The sequence below is a fragment of the Drosophila tropicalis genome, unplaced genomic scaffold (assembly GCF_018151085.1).
Source record: "Drosophila tropicalis isolate 14030-0801.00 unplaced genomic scaffold, ASM1815108v1 contig_878, whole genome shotgun sequence".
NCBI lineage: Eukaryota > Metazoa > Arthropoda > Insecta > Diptera > Drosophilidae > Drosophila > Drosophila tropicalis.
Window position 1 is genome coordinate 13,660,485 of NW_027173374.1, and position 14,873 is coordinate 13,675,357.

The window sequence follows — 14,873 nt, forward strand, 5'->3', positions numbered from 1 at the left end:
CTGGTTACCACTTGACAACCGACAAGTGCATCATTAAAATTAAGAAAACGACTCAAGCGTCGAATGAGAGATGGGAGTGAGAGAGTTTCGAAGATGTCGCAGAACTCATTTCATGCGTGCCCTCTGAGGCATGTAATCAAAGTAGAAGCAACATATTTCTAATACACAGAAACCCACTCGAAAATGCTAGCCAACCAGCCAAGTCTTGGCATCTTTTAACCCTTTGTGATACACACACACACACACATACATATAGAGAGGGAAATACACTCATGTATGTGTTCTGAAAATTATCAACTGGAGGCCACTGGCTTAGCCAGCTCTAGAATATTTTGTGAAATTGCAATGCCGCGGCAACGTTGACTAAAGGAAGGAGTAGAAAAGATGTCCTGCCAGTGCGCCACATTGTCATTGGAATGATTAACAAGCGGCACAATGTTGCCTGACAGACAGCCAGCATCCAAGCCCTGGTCCCGTACAAGGCAACAAAAAAAATTGTGTCTAGAAAACTCTTCAGCCACACAAAGTTCAAGCTGAACACTTGGCACTGCCACAAGCGAATTGACACGGCAACAATGTGGCGCACACACACACAATTCGCTTAGCTTATAATCAAAAGAGATAGAGGGAGAGAGAGAGAGAGAATGGATAGAAAAAAAACTAGGGAGAAAAAGAGATCCTACCCGCTCGATAAAAGATTATTAAAATTTTCCAAACGAATGGCAAAAGTTCGCTGCAGCAGTTTGTCAAAGGTTCAAAAGGTTATCTGCCACTGCAAAGGCAGACACACACTCACACACACACACATATATATATAAATACGCATACGCCGTGTGTGTGTCTACAAAGTTGACAGACAATCTCTCCCAAGCAGAAGTCAAGCAGCCAGCAAACACTCGACCCAAACTTTAAGTCTCTCTAGACGCTTAAATTCTGGAAAACTCAAGTTTACGGATTTTCATTTGGAATGAATAAACGGGAATCCCTAGCCCAGTTTGAAGTTTGCCCTGTTGCAAGTTCCATAAATGCATGAAATATGAATATAATTTCCAGTATATATTAGAAAACATTTTGACGTTTGCTTTAACATGCAGCCAACCAACCTGCAGTAGTAGTAATAGTAGTAGAAGGCAGGCAGCTATCCAACGAGAAAGGAATCCAGCTCGGGCTCTTGATACTTTACATTTTTGCTGAAGCAAACATAATTCGTCTATTATGCAGTGTACCAGCCTATATATCTACATATGCACACTTACATACGTCTACCCACTCCATGCAAATATGTATGTAGGTATGCATGTATGCATATAGATGCATCTGCTCAGAGTTCATAGATCCTGGCTGCATTCACTTGGCAATTACTGCTTTATTTATTATGCCGAAATGGATTATCCCTTTTAGTGCCCTGGGATGCAATTTCTGCTTGTGCTGCTATTTTGTGCCGTCAACAATTTTTCTTTCCTTCCCTATTTAGGGAATTTTTCCAAAGCACTTGCCTGTTGTTGCCTGCCTGGCTCCTATAGACTCTTCACATCTGCACCCCTCTCACCCTTTTTCGAGCTTTCTATATGAATTCCTGCCTTGTTTAGCTGTTTGTTGTCAACATTGCCCTTGTGGGGTGGAGGCCTCATCCTCACCATCATCATCATCGTTGAACGCGGCGGCAAGTGAAAATTTGCATGCTGCTGCGGAAGGATACCACGGCCAGGCCTATTGCGGATGCAGACACATGCATACATACATACAATGTGAATATATGTATGTATATCTAAATGTGTAGGCGAGCGGTTGCATCAATGTAACCAATTTATGAAAAATAACACTGCAAAATGGCTTAAAAGACTAGACAATACACTGACATAGAGCCCATGCGATTCATAATTTCTTTTTGAAAAGTTCAGCTCCATTGTTATATACTTCTGATGAAAGTGATACAAGAATGTAATTGCAACAAGATTCGCATCATTACACAAAGAGAAAGAAATCGATTTAAAGCCTAAAATTTATTCCAGACAATGACTTTAAGTATTTTGATGCTTCATAGCAACAAATGCAATCGATATGCATACCGATGAATAATTGAATTTTCATAAATTTGGGCAGTCACTTTTTTGATATTTCCCAAAGGCAATTTCATTTGCAATGGAAATTCTAAACCACAAAATTTGATTTCTTGATCTATTATTAGCCTTGTCTATAAATGGAAAACTTGTGTTTTCTTCAGTCTGAGGATAAGTTTTGTATATACAGAATTTGCCCGATTTTATTTAGCTTATTTCTGCGTTGGTCATGTCCCAAAAAAAATCAATTGAAATGAAATTAGTTTAGCCTTAAGTTGACGGAAATTTAATATATACAATTTATTTTAAATTGAATAGAATTCAATAGGTACATACATATATAAAATAAGGCAAACCCTTTGCAAATTTTTGCAGTTCAAATGGCCATTTGTTTGACTTCGTTTGGCCGACGTTGACCTCGCCGACATTTGTAACAAAAATTCAATGCACACAAAATTCATAAATCAAATCAATAAAATGACAGCATGAAAAATTGCCACAAAGGGAAAAAAAAAGAGAACAGGAATATAGAAAAATGACAAAATGGGATTCAAAACCGCAGACCAAACTATTATAGCCAAAAAATTCAAAACTTTGAACAACAAACAAAAAAAAATAATGGCAATTTTCAGAGGCTGGCATACAAAATAAAATGGAACAACATCTCAGGCCCATTTAAATGCCAATCTGCAGTTAGAGAACAACACCAAGGCAATAATAATAATAGAACAATGGCACACACACATATGTATATAGGTATATGTAAATACATGTACATACTATATATGAACGAAATGTAGAGTGCATGTTAACCTTTCGACACCTACAAATAAATAAATGTGCAAGTAAATATTGTAAACAGAGCAAACACACATTTACAGACATACAGATAGATAGAGAGACAGTAAAGAACAATGCAGAGCAAACAACAAACAGACATAACATGAAAATGGTTGTGCCTCGGCTAAGGCGAAGGCGGTAACAGGGGCAGGAGTGGGATGGGGCGGGTCCATGGCAAACAACAATACAGGGCGTATGTGTAACAAATAAAATGTCGACTATGCCAGTAAAAGACAACGAGATTGAATGAAAATCCTCATATGACATAAAAAATAATACGCACACACACGAAAAAGGGGGAAAAAAGACAGCGTAGAAAAAGAAAAACCCATGCTCATACAATAGAAATTGGGAAAAATAGCAAAACGAAAGGATTCCGTGGCATATTAGTTATATTTTCGTCTCCGCTCTACGTGTGAGTGTGTGTGTTTATGTGGGTGTGGGTATCAGTGTCAGTTGTCATTGCGTCAGCTGGCGGAATGGGACAGAGGACAAAGCCAAGCTAAAGGCAAATCCAAGTCGTAGCATGTGGAGCAACAGAAGCAGAGGCTTCCATTCAGCCATAACACAATGGCAATAATAATACGTTATTGGGAATATTGATTGCCTGTATTAGGCTTCGCCACCTCGAATACTGAAAGTCGCATGACGGGCACGCATTGATAAATGCTTGTAAGCCAAAATGCCAGCACCATCACCATGCACACACACGCACGGAAGAGATCCTATAGGATGAGCAGGTATTCAGGTAGCAGGAGCAGCAGGTGTTCTTTGTTTTACGCTCAAATGACTTTTGGATTTCGTGGCAAGGTATGGCATTAGTGGGGATCTGTTTGAGAACTACACATAGCAGGTTAACATGCCGAGCAAACCGAAGTTGCCAAAAGGCAGACAGGTCGGCAAGTCGGCAGTCAGGCTGGCAAAAGCCTAGACGATGACACGCAATGATTCTGTCAACACACACAATCGCAAAAGGCAAAGTGAAGCCAGACTGAGGGAGAAAGCTGCACACAGCTGTGATTAATAAACAAATTGAAAGACGCGACTCAATAAATCACTCCTCCTGCCAGCCTAAATCAATTATACTTGAGCACACAAAAAACATGGCCTTTAACAACAAACAAACACACCAAAGTGTGTGTGTGTGTGTATGTGTTTGTATGGATAAAGAAGCAGCAACAACAACAGTTTAATTTATTGATTACCATTAACAAACAGCATGTCAAGTAAGTGTCATTAGGATGTCAACGCATGTCCATGAAGACGACCCTCCTGACTGACTATTTGACTGGCTGGACACAGAGGGAGAGAGACAGTAACATGCTCAGGCTGGGAGTAGGGATTGTGGACAGTCCAGTCAAGAGGCACTCCCTATAGCTCCCGCCCTCTAATACCGTTGGCATGCTCATTAATTTCAGTGACAGCCATTGGGTCCTGTGTGTGTCTCTATGTGTGTGTCTGTGTGTGAACAAGTTCATTTCGTTTGCAATTTCCTGCAAAAAGGCGTTAAATACAAACATCCAGCTAGGTTAGTGACCGCAATCCGCCAGCTCTCCCGTCACATTTGACAACGTAAATTGACCAAGTCGCAGTCGGAGTCGGACTCGGCGACGAAGGCGGCAGCGGCCACCTTTTGTCTGCGGTGACAGCTTGAGAGAAAACAAAAAGGAATACAAGAAAAAAAAGGAGCGAAAAAAGTACACAAAATACTGACAGTTTGACAAATTGTTTATGTAAATGGAAGTGCAAGTGGTCGAGAAAATATGGCCAAAGGAAAATTCATTCAAGCCAAAAGCTTAGGCATATTGGCTTAGCCACACTTTTTATTTCAATTTGCCCTCGCTGTCTCCTCCCATCCATTCCATTTGCCACTGCTCATTGAGTTTTCCCCCATCCCCCATTGTAGATACAAGTTTAAGCAAATATCTAATTTACTGTTTGTGCGCTTTAATTGTTTGTTATGCCCGAGGGGGACAGTCTCGATGAATGGCTTTGTCGGTTCCTTTAAATGACAACGTCGACGGCCTTCACAAGGACACGACAAGAGATGGGTGGTGGTGGGTGGGTCGGTCCACTCCCAGGCAATTAAAAATTGCTGTCTTGAAATTTCAACAGTGCCTTATGCAAAGGCACAAGAAGGAGAAGAGGATGGAGAAGTCTAGCCTGCAGCAACTTATGTAGTCGGTTGATTCTCGTGCAGCTCCTCGCATGCTAAACAGAAACTTTGCTTTTTCCTTTTGCTGGGCAGGCAAACTTCCTGGGCGTCGTCGTCTTCTTCGTCTTCGTTGTTGTTAGCCAGCTGCCATCTGGCTTTAGTTGGACACAAAACGCTTTGCCAGCTTTTCTTTTCTTGCTGGTTTTCATTTACTTTATGAATATGCGCCTATGTGTGTGTATATGGTTTGTAGGTATGTGTGTGTGTGTGATGGCACAAAAAGCTGTTGCTTGCTTTACTGCTTAGTTGCTCTAGCTGAATGCCTTTCCGCTGGCTACGTCGGCCTAAACCAAAAGTTTTCCTTTTGAAATTCTTTACTTACCCGACCATACGTTGACTCGCTTTAGCCCCATTTCCAACCTCTTCCCCTTGTCTTTGCCATTCTCGACACATCCCTACCTCATTCCAGTTTTCTTTGTTGCCTTTGGGGAGGTCTTTTGTGTAGTTGGTTTTTTTTTGTCCCCCTTTTCCAAGCCGTTGCCTTACTTTAGTGTTATTAACTATAATTACCACATTAAACGCCAAAGTGTCTTAATATTCAATTATAAGTTTCTTTTTTCGTTTCTTTTTCTATTTTACCGAATTCAGTTGGCCACTTTTGTGCGTGCCTCACATACATACACAGACATCCACACTTATTGTGGCAGGCTATTGGAAAAGTTTTGCCGATATTCCGACTATCAGGCCGGGCTGTCCTTTGTGACCAAATTCACTTCCTTACTGCCGACCGATGCCTCTAATGATGTCTGAGTGCTTACAAATTATTTCAGTGAAATGCGTTGAATGTTTATATTGCTTTTGATTTTGTTGGATAAAACTTTCGTATCGAAATGAATGTGAGTGCGAATCGATAAAATAAATTGTGTGAGTGGCAGTGTGAGTGTGAGTCTGAGGCAGGAGGCATCCTTATTGCCTGGCCTGACTGTCAGTGACAATTAAACGCTACCGCAAAACTGGGCTAATGGAATTAACTGAACATCAAGAAGTCAGCATTGACAAGGTAAGATACACAAAGACAGATAGAAACACATACATTCGCACTCCCACTCACACACACACACACACACACATACACACACACACACTTCAATAGACTAATGAGCGTTGACAAAGTCAACGTTTGGCGTCGACAGAATTTTAATTAACGAATCGTAAAGCGCTAATTTTGCATATTAATAACTACTACGAGACACAACGGTACAATGAGACACAATACAAAACACCCACACATTTAGAGAGACTTCTTGCTACATGGCAAGGAATGGACGGAAAGTGCCATTGCCAGGAGTTGGCACTGGCACGCACACAGCGGCAATAAATAAAACAAGAGGAGCGAACGAGTCGCTACCTAACTCATTCGCTCGCCATTTAAGTAGTTGAAATTAATTTGCCGTACATGGGAAAGGAGAGTAAAGCTGCCACACATTTCCCCCTCCGAGTGTTTCAGTTTTGAGCCTCACGTAGTGCAGACATAAAAGTCGCTTGCCAGCTAAATTATAATATCAATTATTTTGCAACATAAAACCCCCTCACATGAGTGGGAAAATGGGATTAAAAGTTAGTAAGTGGAGTTGGAGATGAAGAGAACGCTTCAGGTTTAGGCTTTCTGTTCCAGATAGGAGTAGGCTGTGTTGTTAATTATTTTAATGTTTTGGTATGCAAATGGCAACAAGTAACTGCGCAAACAAACAAAACGTTGTAACCATACGCCGACATGAACATCAAATCAACTTAACTTGCTAGGCCAACTAATTTGGCAAGATAATTATGAACCATCAACTATTAGTGGAGGGAGAAATATATTTAAAGCTGTAACCAAAATCAAAATTTAAGCCTACCGATAAGTTTGAATTTTTAACCTGTTTTACCTATCAGAAACCTTTAAATAGAATTCTAATGAAATATGGCCAAAGGCCTCCAAGCACCTCATGTCAAATTTACTTGAATTCCTTTCTGCCATAGTATGGCAAGAAGGTTGGGAGGGGAAGAAAGGGGAAAGTAAATGAAACATTCTTTGCGCTTCAACGCCTCGAAAGCTGGGAGGAAGGTCAGCTTCAAAAGTTTTCTCTATAAAAACTCATTAAATCAATTTCACACCTTGCCTGGTCCAGCCCAGACTGAGACGTAGACATGGCGGCCATTTAGATGTCCTGAACGAAGAACGAAGGTTTCGCCAGAGTGAGTGAGCGGGCTCTGAAGTTAAGCAGATCGACTACAAAAAGCAAAGTAAAATGAAATATTCGTGGCTCCTACGAGCTATAAGCCCAAAGAATAACTTCCTCCCTGACGCGCCTTTTGTTTGACCAAATGCTTTTCACTCTCTTTGTTTTCATTATATTTTTTCACATTTTTTCTTCCTTTTTTCAGTTTTTTCTTTTAACTTGCCCCACAGAAATTGCTTCTGCGTGATTGAGGTTTTCCGGAAGACCTTTTTTTGCTGCTGCTGCCTAGCTTTGTTCCACTAAAAAAAATATGTGTATATACATATAAACGAAAATATATATACATATAATTTGAAAAATAGAATAAAAGAACATAAAAGAAAGGAGAGAAAAAAAGGCTCGAAAGGTCAGTGGGACGCGTTGAAAAATTTAAAGAGCTCTTGCAGTCTTCTGCCTTCTGTCAATGTTCTTTGTAGAGCATAATTCATAAAATTTGCACAAATGTTTTGCTGGCTATTTTTAATATTTTGATTAATTTAGGCTTCCCTTTGTATGCCTGTGCGCAATAGCAACAATAACAGAAGCAAAAAAATAAATATGTTTTTCCAAAAAAGAAAAGGAAAGTTGCTATCAAGCCTTGATATCTTTTTTCAAACAATGGGAAACCCTTTTTTGCCGTATTAGATAATGTTTTTCCTTTCAAACAGGCCACAGACAGCAAGACTAAAGTGAGTGAAAGAGAGTTAGATCCTAGTGGCTAACCTTTAAGGTGGCTAAACAAAGACCAAAAGGATGCCTGTGTTACCTTTAGAACAATAACAACAACAATCCACTCGAAAAAGTTGAAGATCAACCGAAAAAAAATCATCTAAATGCAAATAAAACTATGAACGAAACCTTAAACAAAAGTAAACGACTGTCAGGGAGGGCGAAAAATAAATTAATGTAAACTTGGCACGGGACAAACATATTGCTTAGTATGGAGGAAAACAACAAAACAAAAACAACAACAACAACGACAACGGAAAAACGTAAAAATGGGAAAGAGAAATGAAAATAAACAACAAAAGCAAAACAGCAACAACAACAAAAGAAAGGGCAAAAAAATGAAAAGAAAATGGTACACACACACAACATTTCGAAAGCATTTATTTGCACATTTAAAAATGCAAACAGCGAGGAATGACTGTAACAGTCAGACCCAGACCAGAGACCTGGCCAAAAACCCTACCAAAAACATGGCAAAGGCAGTTGACGTTGCCCTTCTAGAAAGCGTAGGGCCAACGCCAACGCTTAAATTAGACAGAGAAGGCAAAAGGATGCTGCCAAGACAACGACTGCCAATTCAGTCACTGAGTCAGTGAGTGAGTGAGTGAGCGAGTCAGTCAGCGAGTGAGCGGGTGAGGTAGTGAGGGAGTGAAATGTGTAACCCTTTTGCAATGATTTGCTAAATTACAAGCAAAGTTTTTGCGTTAGAGCAAAAGTTGGGAGTCCTCCCAACTGCTGAGTAATTAGTAAAAAAACTTGGCTATGCCCATGAAAAATTACTTGAAATTGGGCATGAAAATGCTCCGCACAGTGAGAAAACTTAAAAGTGTACACATCACATCCCATCACATCCCGTATATAAAGATAGAATCGTGATCAGGTTTAACAGGAAATGTGCTGGCTGGAATAATGTGACTTTTTTTATTCTAGTTATTCTCTTTGCCGAGAGAAAAATCCATGTCTGAGGAGAATTAATGCATTTCTTTGCCACTCAGCCAGAGTTGTGGTATCATTTTCTATCGTTCGTTTTTTAGTCGAACAACTTTTTAATGGAGTTCGAAGTTTTTGGGCCAAAAACTTAATCCGCGTGTACATGCCAATCTAAAGGATTTCAGTCAAATATCTTTGGCTCTATACCGGGCATAGATCGGCCTTGTTGTTGCTGCTGTTGTTGTTTCCGTTCTAGATTTCGTTGTTGTCGCCGTTGCCGCTTTCAATAAACAAATTTGTACGCAAATATTTTGGTACACAAAATTCTGGCAAGCTACTAAATATTTTGTGTAAAGTCGTTGAACATTTACAAAGATTGCAATAATGACAGTCAAGGCCGGGCTGGGGCAAGGGAGCTGTAGCTGAAGTTGGCTTTGGCTTTGGGACTAGTCCTCTCATATAAACTGGAGCGCACAAGGCGGCATACATTAAGGGCGGCGGCCAGGAAACGAAGGCAAATAGGCTGACTTGCTGCTCACGAACCAGAGGGGCCAGAGCCAGAAGACACTGCGGGAGCAGACACACAAAAGTCAACATAAAATTTAATTAAAAACTTCGCTACAACTACAACCAAGAGGCGGAAGACTACACCGACGACGACGCCTTCAAAAATGAAACAACATAATGCAACCAAATAGACGGTCGAATGTAAGTAGCTTCACAAGGAAGTGTGTGTTGTGTATGGGTGTCGTCTTCTTCTGGAGCAACTAGTCAAATTGTAGACCGAAACACGGCCTGAATTGAGGCCAACGAACCAGCAAACGAACGAACCAAACGAAAGAACGAACGAACGTACGAATAAATGGATAGATGAATGGAAGGAAGTAAGAAAAGAACTATGAACTTGGAGTTACTTAAATTCGCCAAAAAACATATTGAAAGAAGCTGCCGAAAAATGCGCTTAGAAGACATTTTCAACTGAGGCAGATATACATACATAAAACGAAGCAGCTATGGAAATTTAAATAAATAAAATGGCAGTTGTAGTCAAATGGAGATACGGCTACTGAAACGTAGCACACACACACACACACGCACACAGACACACAGTCAGTCTTTTTTTCCGTCTGGAGCTAAAAATTTGCGATTGGGTTCTGGGGGAGAAGTGTGGGCAGTGCGGATTGTGGCTGGGGAACCAGAACCAGGACCAGGACCAGGGAAAACCAATTACGAATTCAAATGAAATTCATGAAATTCTTGGCACTTTGTGCTGAACTTAAACCACGTCTTTGTAATATATATCACTTTCGGGAAGCTATCTAGCTACTAGACTTGCCTCAATACAGAAAACTGTGTGGCATAGTTACTCAAATGGGTTTTTGGGGGGTGGAGCTTCTGTGGGTGTGTGTGTCGCTTGTGCTTCTATGCTCGCTTGCTCTAGCTTTTGAAGGCATTTAAATTGGCAGCATGATTTCAAATACAAATTGAGCAAATTGGCAAGAAAACTGAGCAAAAGTATCACAACCAAATGCCATAAACCGCAAGACACGAAGTCAATGTTGGCTAAATTGAGGTAGTCGGTGAAACTGAATGAAAAAGCTTCTTCGAAGCACAAATGAAGATGAAGGTGGAGATGAAGGTGAAGGCAAATATCTGAAAAATTTAAAAATTCTATACACCCTCCCTAGGGGCGTAACTTGAGTTTTTCTTTGGCCTCATCTTAAGTGCGAGCAATTTTGATGTAGACAATGTGCGCTCAAATCTCTATTGATTTTTTTTCTTTAGCTATATCTGAATCTATCTATATACATTAAGTGTACATACCAACCTATCTATATACAAATTTTGTGTGTAAATAATGTGTATGTACAGTGTACTCAGATCAGGTTTCGTTATATAATAATTAAAATGCCAAGAATGTGGTCACGATTTTTTTATGTTGAAGGAGGCTGGCAAACAGATAAGCGGACAGCAGGAGGTATTTCCTGAGCTATAATGGGCGATGTCGTAAATGATATCGCGGTCGCATTGAATTTCCAATGAGCAACGACCTGACGGTATTGGGAGTAAGGGTGCTCCTCGTCTGGAGGCAAATTAAATTCATTCGTTCATGGTGAGTGGTAAATGCGATGGCATCACCTTGACAGCAACAGCAGAAGCTCGTTAGTCAGCTTACTTGGAAACATTTTATCTTTTTGCAATTGCCCGTAAAGGAAAATGCAGAACCTGACCCAATCTAGAGACTGTCTTATTTAGCTTTTTTTCTTTAAAGAAAAGCAGGCGATAAACTCAAAGCTTCATACTGGTCTCACACTTCTACTCATGTTGCCTAATCGCATTCAATTAACACATAACAAGAAAAACAAAGTGGAACTAGTGTCGGGTCGAAAAGGAAATGACAAGAAGAACAAGAGAAACACAAAAAAAAAAAAAAACAAGGAGACGAAACAAAGTGCATGAAAAGAAAGCAAATCCAATAAAGTTGTTATTGCTTTTGCTATTGGCCTGTTGTTGGTTGTGTTGGGTGAAAGTCGTTTATAAATTACTTAAAGCGCTTAAGGCCGAACCAAAGGAAAAGAAAAAAAAAAAAAAAAAATCAGCCAGCAAGTGGAAGAGCACAGCAACAGGAGCTGCCCTGCCCCAACATCTCACAATAACGAATCAAAGAGGAGCGACAGAGTGAACAACTTGTGGCGTGACCAGAACAGCAGAACACCCAAACCTCTCTACAATATGTTCACCCTAGCGCGCAGATTAAAGCGTATCATGTGGCAGAAAATCCAAACCGCAAGCAGGCAACAAAAGGGCCAAAAGAAGAAGAACGACGGAAAGCAAAGGAAAGCCTACCAATTGGTTATCAATCAACTTTTTTGGAAGACCAACTAAATCCGGAGCACACCGAAAACTGAAAGGACTGAAATAGAGTAAAGCGTGGCGAAACAAAGCTCATGGGTGGGACCCATCGAAGTGGTTGCCGACTAATGGAATTAAAACTGGCAATTTCAGGCCCCAAAATATATGCTATGTATTAGAGTATGCGTGGTTGTATGAGTGTGTGTGTGTGTGTGGAATAACATAAGCGCGTCTAAACGAATTAGGCAACACAAATCAATTGCATTAAATGGCAGCTAGCGCGTGTCTGCTTGTCTACATGTCAGAATCAAGCTCCTTGCTCTGTTTGTGTGTGTGTGTGTGTGCATGTGGTTAGAACTTCATCCGCGCCTACAAGTATGCCGCACATTTTAGCATACGAAAACAATTGGCTCGTGCGAAAGGAACAAAAAAAGTGTTGGGCCCAATAAATGCCAACGAACAGCTGCAAACGACTTATTTATGCCGCTCACGGGCTTACCAATTCGAAAAAGGAAGCGCAACTTGGTTTTACTTGTGGGTTGTTGTTGTGTTCGGTTAGGTTTTTGTGGGTAGTATATAGACATGCTTATTGTGTCTTAAATGATATCCCTATTATAATTTAGGGATTACTTTATCACCCGCACACCAGTGAAATGCTTTAAATGAACGGTAGACCAGAAAGTTGATTTTGAAAAGCCTTTAACCATTTCCTGGAATGAAAACCCACTGCGTGAGTTAAACAAGAATTCTTATTTTCAAGTATTCAAATCAGAATACTTTTATTTCGGTAAGAGGAATGGAAATGGGATAGATGTGTGTGTGTGTGTGCACTGCTGTCTTCACACACCGTCGCATGTGTTTATTTCATTTCTTATTTTCACAAATATACACACACGCATACCTACACACATAGACACATGCAAAACACCCACAGAAAAAAAAAAGAAGAGACTCACATGCCAAGTTCTACTTCATTTCATGTTGGCATTTGCACATTTCGGGTTTTTTTCCCACTCTTAGTATTTATGTATATATGTATGTCTTTTTGTGTTTGTGTGTGTGTTGATGGAAATTTTGTTATACTTTTTGGTTTCTTACTTTTCGGTTTCTTGGCACCTCGCCATCCCCATATCCCACAGATTTGCCTTACCCACCCAAGCAGCCATCAGTTGGCATTCTTGGGAGCGACCACAAAACAATGAAAATTGGTTTTGTTATTTTGCTTGCTGCTTTTGGAAAAGGAAAACGCCAAAGGAGCCAGAGCCTTAACTCTCTGTGTGACTGAGACTCTGACTCTAAGTGTTGCCGCGACTGTGGCTGAGCCGTTGGCGGTGGCTTTTTATTGCTTGCCTTGTTATTGTTGCTGTATTTATTTGGCAAGAAGACTTCACAATTACAGTCGTTGCCCGAAGTCGTTCTTTGCCGGTTTTTGCAGCAACTATATCCCTATCTCACTCGCTCTTTCTTACACTCACTGTTTTTGTGTATGTATTGTCGTTGCTGATGGTGTTGAGTATTATCACATAAAATCCAAAATGTAAACACAAACAGGCAGCCGCCGCCTTAGTTGCCATATTCATGTTCTAAAAGAACACACAAACACACACAGGCACATTCATATTCAAGAAGGACATTCGCGGTTTCTCGCTGCCAATTTGACAATTCCCGCCAAGTTTCCCAACAATAAAAGTCTTATAAACCATTACCTTCAATCTTGGACGTTGTTGAAATTCACTGTCTATACTTATGATGGCTGATGATTGCCCTCAATTTAGGATCCACTTTTGCACCTTGCGGTTAATGGGCACTTTATTATGCAAACTTTAGTTTCATTTGTCTGACCAGAAATGGCACATTGCCCCAATTCGGCTTGTCTGCTTAGCACACACACTTGCACACAAAATCACAAACACCATGCATATATGTATGCACAAATATGAGATGATAACACTGTGAAATTCCAGCACTCTTGCATCAAGAATCCGTATGTCTGTTGTTCTTCTGCTCGATAGTGAGGAGAGATGCTGATAAATTTGAGTCCGTGAATCGCGCGCGAAACGTGTCAACTTTGTCGAAGAGTTCACTTTCAACTAAAACGAGTTTCATTCCGGCTTCGTTGCCGATTGCCAAACGCAATGGACTCGTATTCGTTAACGATTCGGGTGTGTTGTTTGGTCGTGCATATGTCACGAAGTCGGCACTGAGCAATTCTATTTCAGAGAGCATGTCTAGCAGAAAGGACACTCTTTGTGCTCTTATGCGGCACAGGTATTGCGGCGAATCCGTCCTTATAATGAAATGCCGTGTTTAGCGGTTAATTATGATTAAATTTTTAGTGATTTTTTTTATAAATTTGATTGAGATAACATTTTATTCACTATTTTTCAGAAGTTATAGGGAAACATATCAGAAAGTATTAGTCTATGACTAAAATTTAAGGTGATCTTTTAGTTAGTTCTTTATTTTTTAAGGAATACATTTTCTCTTAATTTTAATTTATCTATTAAATGTTCTCTCGTTTCATACTATGTCACTCTCTTAAGTCAGAGTCTCTCTCTTGCTCTTGTTCAGTCCTACAAAAGGAAAACCTACCCCTGCTTAGGTTTTCCATTTGAATTCGCCCCACTCCGAATGTGTCTGAATTGTAGGGGTAGTTTCTATGGTAAAATTCGTATTGGAAATGTTGCTGCAACATTGTCCGTCAGTCGGCTACATTTTAATTTCGTTGAATGAAACTGAGTTGCTGTCACATTTCACATGCTTACACCATCTAGTGTATCACCTTTTTCTAGAAAATCAAGCCATCGAAGCATGTCCAACCGGGGGCAGGCTCGCGTGTAATTAAAACTAAACAACACCGCCATGAAGACTGTCATCCCATTTGCCGCCGTTCGCTCTAATACGACAACACCATGGGCCAGACCAGGCCAGTCCAGGCTAGACTTTAACCGTAAAAAAAGTCCATCAGCTTTTTGTTTCTGCTGTTGTTATTGTTGTTGTGTGAGAGCAACAAAGGGGAACCGAGCTGAACCGACTGCTGGGTGG

The 14,873-nt window shown here is 40.4% G+C and overlaps 1 protein-coding gene across 1 annotated transcript in view; it reads right to left on the reverse strand.

Moving 5' to 3' along the window:
• The window catches only part of klg (klingon), a 63,603-nt gene extending 49,714 nt beyond the window's left edge, over positions 1-13,889 (reverse strand). The window contains exon 1 of the mRNA XM_068301187.1: positions 13,535-13,889. The gene's annotated coding sequence lies outside the window, so the exon portion shown is untranslated. The remainder of the gene's footprint in view (positions 1-13,534) is intronic.
• Positions 13,890-14,873: the final 984 nt, after the last annotated feature.